Source organism: Centropristis striata, chromosome 10 (assembly GCF_030273125.1).
Source record: "Centropristis striata isolate RG_2023a ecotype Rhode Island chromosome 10, C.striata_1.0, whole genome shotgun sequence".
NCBI classification, from domain to species: domain Eukaryota; kingdom Metazoa; phylum Chordata; class Actinopteri; order Perciformes; family Serranidae; genus Centropristis; species Centropristis striata.
In genome coordinates this window covers 23062335-23069818 of record NC_081526.1, presented here as the reverse complement: position 1 = coordinate 23069818, position 7484 = coordinate 23062335, and the positions used below count along the sequence as shown (strand labels likewise).

General features: G+C 40.1%; 1 pseudogene; it reads left to right on the top strand.

The window, feature by feature from the left end:
- The first annotated feature begins 749 nt into the window (after positions 1-749).
- Positions 750-930, top strand: LOC131979644 (U2 spliceosomal RNA; annotated as a pseudogene).
- Positions 931-7484: the final 6554 nt, after the last annotated feature.

The following is a 7484-nucleotide window of genomic DNA, read 5'->3' as shown; positions in this document are numbered from 1 at the left end:
TACGCCCTGGCCTAGGGTAACCGGTGCGCAACATAAAAGTTGCTCTGCCCCCTTCCCAACTCCCAGAGACGAGGGTAAACAGATAAGCAGTCCAATAAATGTATTGTACACAACAATAAAAATGTATCTTCAGGGTGAGCATAGCCAAAATAACAAAAAAAACATATCTCATACTGAAAACTAACTAATCTGAAATCAAAGATGTGTAAATTAAAATACAGGCTTCTTACCTGAACTCCCTACACAAAACAGGAGAAAACAGTTATTAAACAAAAAGGCTACCCACCCCTACCTACCAGGACTGCGCAATTAACTAAAGGGATCTTTGTTATCAAAAATACAAGGAACAAAGATCACAACAACGACTGACAACAGTCTAGAAACAATTCCAACTAAGTTGTCTGGCTGGGAGTAAGGACAAAGGGCCAAGAGAGGGAAGCGTCCTCAGCAGCCGTCTTTTAAAGCCGTTCAATCATCCCACTCTAAGCACCACCTGGGAAACAGAAAGGAGAGACAAAGAAAACAAGCAGCACCTCCTCTGGCAGGGAGGATCACCTGCACTAGACACTGCAAAGAACAAAACAGTAGCTGTATTCCAAAGTCAAGGATCCTTCCTTGGTAGGTTCCTTCCTTCGGAGTCGGGTCCTCCAGAGGCGAGACCAGAGTCCTTCCTTTCACTTGACCTTGCACACAGCCTTCGGAGTGTGCAGCTGTGCGTCATTGCATAATTGGACGTCCTGCTTAAATTCAGCGCCGCTCTCGGCCTTTTGGCTAAGATCAAGTGTAGTATCTGTTCTTATCAGTTTAATAAAAATAAATAAATTCAGCGCCGCAATTTCAAAATCAGTTCAGACATGGATGTGTCTTTGGCATCAGCACTCTGACACATATTTGTGAAAATGGAAGAAGATGCTTTAAGGTTGAATCTCCACGATTTAGTAAGTAAAAGCCACAAAGTGGATTAAACCTGAATATTTAACTGATCCTGGCTGAATTTGGCTGCTACTTAGTTTCATAAAAGCAGTGGCGCATAATTCACCATGGAAATATGTTCTGTGATTTTTTATTTTACAGTACAGTACAATAACAGTTATTTATAAATAACAATAACGGATAATAGCGGACTTTCGGTCCCTGTTAACACAATAAAGAAATGTATAACTTTCTGAATGGCATAGTTGCACATAGTACATCATCATCTGACGCATATAATAAAATATAAATTATTTCTGTAGAGTGGAATTTGCAGCCTGGAGTGCAGTTTTCAACTTTATTTTTTGACAATTTTTTCTCTCCCTCTACACTCTGGCGATGATGTCACACACTGTGACACGAACATTCCGTGCAATACACACCTATACACCTATCAAAACGTGGATTAATACACCGATACACAAGACTTGTGTCTACTGTTTAAAGTTTAAATGGAGTCTCTAGGTGAAATTATTCCGGAGAAGTAGACGTTTAAAAATCTTCAATTATTGTTCTTTTTCGCTAATTTTTTGTCGGCCATCCCATTCATTTCAGTGCAAAATTTTGGACAGATTCGTATTCTGTAGAGAAAAGTAATAGCACACCGATCCCGATCAAACCGCACGTTTTGACATATATTTGTCCTGCAACTCGGGCCTCGGGGCAATCGCAAAAACGTCTACTTCTCCGGCATAATTTCACCTAGAGACTCCATTTAAACTTTAAACAGTAGACACAAGTCTTGTGTATTGGTGTATTAATCCACGTTTCGATAGGTCATATAGTTTTTTATCGATCCCTGTTCAATGACCATGATCATTTTTGGAGAAATTCTGAGATTATAATGGGTGTGTATTGCACGGAATCTTCGTGTCACAGTGTGTGACATCATCGCCAGAGTGTAGAGCGAGAGAAAAAATAAATTTGAAAACTGCACTCCAGGCCGCAAATTCCACTCTACAGAAATAATTTATACATAGAAATGTAGGAAAATTTGTCTTCTCACTCACAATCCTCTGGTAAAGCCTTCAGAGTTATAGTTTAGGCGTACGACGCACAGATGCGCCACCAACACCACCAACAGCCTCATTGGGTCCCATATTAAAAAAGCAGGAAGATTTCAGAAAAAAGGAAGATGGAACAGTTTTTTTAGATCGCTCTAACAAAGCTATTTTTTAATTTTTCTTGAAAAAAAATCATATGTAGACGTTCAGGAAGAACTTGGGACGCTCAAAGTGAAGTCGGATCAATGATAGGTATTATGGTTTTGCCAAAAATGCTGTCTGTTCGAGGCCAGAAATTCCACCTGTCAATGTTCCAGGACATAAGCAGGTGTCAATTAATTCTGTTGATTGCTTTGATCTGATTGCCTTTGATCTTTGATGTGATTACAGTTACAGATACACACACACACGCACGCGCGCAAGCACGCATACTCCTCACACATGGATACACATGCTTCAAACACATGCCCGCAGGGGCACGCACGCACACACACACACACACACACACAGTAACTTTATGTGATTTTAGTTACACACACAAACACACACACATTTTGAGGTTAAAGGGCATAGTTTGAAATCTCTGAAGAATCTCATCATAGTGTACACACACAGTAGCCCCCGTGGCCCTTTCAAAATTTCCCCAGAGGAAATTTTCTAGCTTAAATGCATATTGCGCCACCGGCGTCGCTGTTTCTACGCTCGCCATTTTTAAATCTCCCAGTAGACCGGTGTGCGCAATGCTTTATGGGTAGTCGGACCGCACGGAGGATACACACATGTATCCTTGGAATTTGGCCAAAAGAAGGACTCTGTCCTCCGGAGCATCCTCGACATTGGGACAGTCCTTCGGCGGATGTCGACGACGTAGTGTCCTTCAAATCCAGCCATTTGAGCATCCTTCCTTGACTTTGGGACACAGCCAGTGAACCATATGACCCCTGGTTATAACACTTTATTCAATTACAGACTACTAAGATATTAAAATGTACATCCAATGGACCTATTTGCCAAGCACAAACATAAAATCAGTCACTATGACATCTAACATAGACCCTAAAGCCTTAATATCATTTGGGGATCTAAAGTTTTTTTTAAAAATCAACAAACATTTTGTCAGAACACTAGACACAATGGGCCTCATTCATCAATATCTTCTTAAGAATCTTCTTAGATTCTTTCTTAAGTCCTTCTTAAGAAGATTTCTAAGAAGACCCTACGTCAGATTCATCAACGTGTTCTTAAGCCGCTGAATTGTTCGCAGCCATGTTTCTAAATTGATGAATGCCATCTCTTCGTAAATTGAGCACATGTGCCAGGTGAGTCTAATTTACATAGTGTGTAGACGCCACACAGAGAAAACAGCAACAGAATGCCTAAAGCAAAGCGTAAATCCATTGGAGTACAGGTAAAAAGAAAAAAAAACTTTAGCAGTTCAGAACTAGAAGTTCTGCTGCAGGAGATCACTTGGAGGAAAAAAAATAAATTTAGCAGTCTTAGTGCAGGTTGCAACAACACAAACAATTTATTTTCTGTAATAATACACACACATACACACACACACACACACACATATATATATATATATTTAAAATGTGTGCCCTGTAAGGCAGGAGTTTAGCATAGTACCATAGTGTGTAAGCTCAAAATATGTCTTTAGTATTGGACTGAGGGGTTACAAGCTTGGCTTGATTTTATTTATTTATTTATTTTTTATCACAGATGAAGTCTGTCATTGTTTTGTAGGCCGTGTATGGAGAAATGCCACCTATAAATATGGTGGTATCACTAATGGACGGCATAATTTCCAATTTACTTGATTTATGTTAAAGCGTTGGCACATTTAATTAAATAAAATGAAAAATAAAAAAAAATGAAATTAATAAATATATACATAAATATGACGGAAATGTCACTGTAATGTATTTTATCGAACTTAACAAAAGAAGACAACACAACCATGCCAACATGTCAGCACTGAAATGTGCTTAAGAGTACTCCTGAGTGTTCCTAGGATTTGTTCTTACCTAAGAAAAATCCTGGATAAGAAAAAAACTCATGAATGCCACAATCTTCGTAAAATATTCGTAAGAAGGACTTAAGAACAAATTTGTTCTTAAGAACGGTTCGTGAATGAGGCCCATTGTCATACCTGTTATACACTCTTTGCAAAATAAGAAAGCTATACATTAACTAGGTTTCTTCATCGTTCAAGTTCCAACTGGACACATAACCTTTTATTACTTACATTACTGCCTACAGCAGGCAACTAACCTCTGGGGCCTTTTTGGAGAAGTCATTGCTTTTCAAGACCAAGTGAATAAATATTCATGCCGGACCAAGACCTGCTATCAGTATCTTTGAGAAAATACAAACTCCTAACTCCATTTAAAGTGATATACTAAGTGACATTTGCCACCAGCTGTTGGTACTCTGGTAACTGGAGTCCTTGGCTTCAAGATGAATTCCTTCAAGAACACTAGCTTCAGCTGACTTGGGTATAGGCAACATTGTAAATCTGATAAATTGTCAAAATAACACTTAAGCTAAGGAAACGTCCATCTGGACAATGACTGAAGTGCAGTCACTGAGTGGCTATCCATCAGTGCTGCTCAGGGTGACTGGATGTTGGGCTCAATAGATCCTGAAACAACACATTCAAAGCTTTAGATTTAGATTAGATTTAAATTACTTTCCTTGCATAGTGTCATTAATATATTAAGATACCCCTGAGGAACACTACCGGTAAAGTTTACTGTAATGCTAGACAAGGAAAACCAGCCAATTCCACCATTAGGGAAACATAATTAGGGCCTCTGGGCAATCGCACCGAGCACTGGTCCCATACTGTTATACTGTGGATTTTTTTTTCTTCCTCTTCCGGACGAAATTTCGTCCCGCTACTAGTCCTACAACTTGAAGAGTTGCAGGACAAATTATATATCAAAACGTGCGGTTTGGTCAGGATCGGTGTGCTATTACTTTTCTCTACAGAATACGAATTTTTCTCGACGTAAGTCGCGAAAAACTGCCCAAAATTTTGCATTGAAATGAATGGGACGGCCGAAAAAAATGAGCGAAAAAGAACAATAATTGGAGATTTTTAAACGTCTACTTCTCCAGCATAATTTCACCTAGAGACTCCATTTAAACTTTAAACAGTAGACACAAGTCTTGTGTATCGGTGTATTAATCCACGTTTCGATAGGTCATATAGTTTTTTATCAATCCCTGTTCAATGACCATGATCATTTTTGGAGAAATTCTGAGATTATAATGGGTGTGTATTGCATGGAATGTTCGTGTCACAGTGTGTGATGTCAACGCTCAGAGTGTAGAGGGAGAGAAAACATTGTCAAAAAATAAATTTGAAAACTGCGCTCCAGGCCGCAAATTCCACTCGACAGAAATAATTTATACATAGAAACGTAGGAAAAATTGTCTTCTCACTCACAATCCTCTAGGGGCTGTTGGGCGTAGGACGCACAGATGCGCTCTAGATCGCTCTAACAAAGCTATTTTTTCATTTTTCTTAAAAAAAACATGTAGACGTTCAGGAAGAACTCAGGATGCTCAAAGTAAAGTCAGATCAATGATAGGTATTATGGTTTTGCCAAAAATGCTTTCTGTTCGAGGCCAGAAATTCCAGTCCACCTCAGGCTGCTGTCAGTCTTTCGGAACATTAACAGGTGCCAGTTAGGGCGCTTTCACACCTGAAAGTCCGGACCAAGGTCCGTGTTCTGTTACATTGTATACATTTGGTCCGGTTGGTTTTGGTTTCACACTGCAAAAAGAAGAACGGACTTTACAAGACAATTCTACTGGACACGTCATCTCCCTGTGGACTTCCGCGGCTCGCTTTTACGCTGAGTTGTTGGGCCGGCCGGCATCTGACATCCGTGTTTACACAAAATGAATCCGAGTCACCTTTTACCTGTGGTAATACTTTTGCTGGTGTTTTGCTACCAGCAGCACCAGCTAAATGAGCAATATATGAGAGTGCTTGGTGTTCGTAAGATGAGCTTCCTCATCATGACAAAACTCTGTCGCCGTCGCCAGGAGAGGAGGAGAAAACGGCTCGCAAACCTGAGAGTTATGGCAATTTCTTTTCCGGAGAGAAGGTGAGTGTGGGAACTATGAGCTGACAGTAGTGGTGTATTAACTTGTCTTTATAGTGCTATACATGCATACATAATAACTTACACGACTAACGTTACGTTACATGTCACAGCAACGTTTAACGTTAGCAGCTAAAGTACCATGGTAACCCGTCAACCTCCGATATCTGACTGTTACATAAATGTAAAATGTAACTGTTCATTGAATCATTGTTCATTGTCTGTGGTTCATTCAATTAATCTCCATTGAAAAAGAGATTAATAAATAGATAACCATAAAAACAGATCACTGTACAAATAAATGGATAAATGAATAGATACATTTATAAATAGTAACATGTACAAAGAAGTGGATAAAAAAACATATGCATAGACATTTCTGTTATGTTTTTCTTTTGGATCCTGTTTTGTTAATTTCTGAACAGGGCCTAATAATTTTTTAATGTAATTTGTATTTCTGTATTGTATTTATTTATGTATTTACTTCTTATTTTTAATAGGAGAATCTGGGCCAAACCGCGTTGCTATGCTTGGTGGCAGCACATCCAAGACACCTGGACGGAGAGAGACTGGCTGCTCAATTTTAGAATGAAAAAATCCACCTTCAGTCATCTCTGTGAAAATCTGCGTCCAAGACTGGACTCTCGACAGAATACAAGATACCACAAGGCAGTGCCAGTGGAGTTTCGTGTTGCTGTATGTTTGTGGAGGCTGGCCACCAATCTTGAGCTTCGATCCATTTGTCACCTGTTTGGTGTTGGATTATCCAGTGCTTGTATGTTCACTCAACAGGTTGTTGCTGCCATCAATGACATACTAAAGCCACAATACCTGCACACACCTTCACATGAAGAGCTTGAGGAAATAGTCAAGGGATTCCGTGACAGATGTGGTTTCCCTCAGTGAGCGGGACCTGTGGATGGCACTCACGTTTGCATCCTGGCACCACCTAATAACCCGGCTGACTACTACAACCGCAAAGGGTACTATTCAATCATCCTGCAAGGTGTTGTAGACCACAACATGAAGTTCTGGGACGTAAATATTGGTTGGCCTGGGAGGGTTCATGATGCCCGTGTGTTTTCAAACTCCTCCCTGTTTGAACGAGGACAGAATGGAACACTTTTGCCAGGTTGGAAGGAAACCATCCAAGATGTGGATGTACCTCTTGTGATACTGGGAGACTCTGCGTATCCACTGCTTCCATGGTTAATGAAGCCATACCCAGAGAGCAGAGGGATAACGCCGCAACAGACGGCTTTCAACCACCGCTTAAGTCAAGCCAGAATGACTGTGGAGAGGGCTTTTGGGCACTTAAAAGGAAGGTGGAGATGTCTGTTGAAAAGGGCTGACTGTGATGTCAGCCTAATCAGTGACATCATCTTGTGCT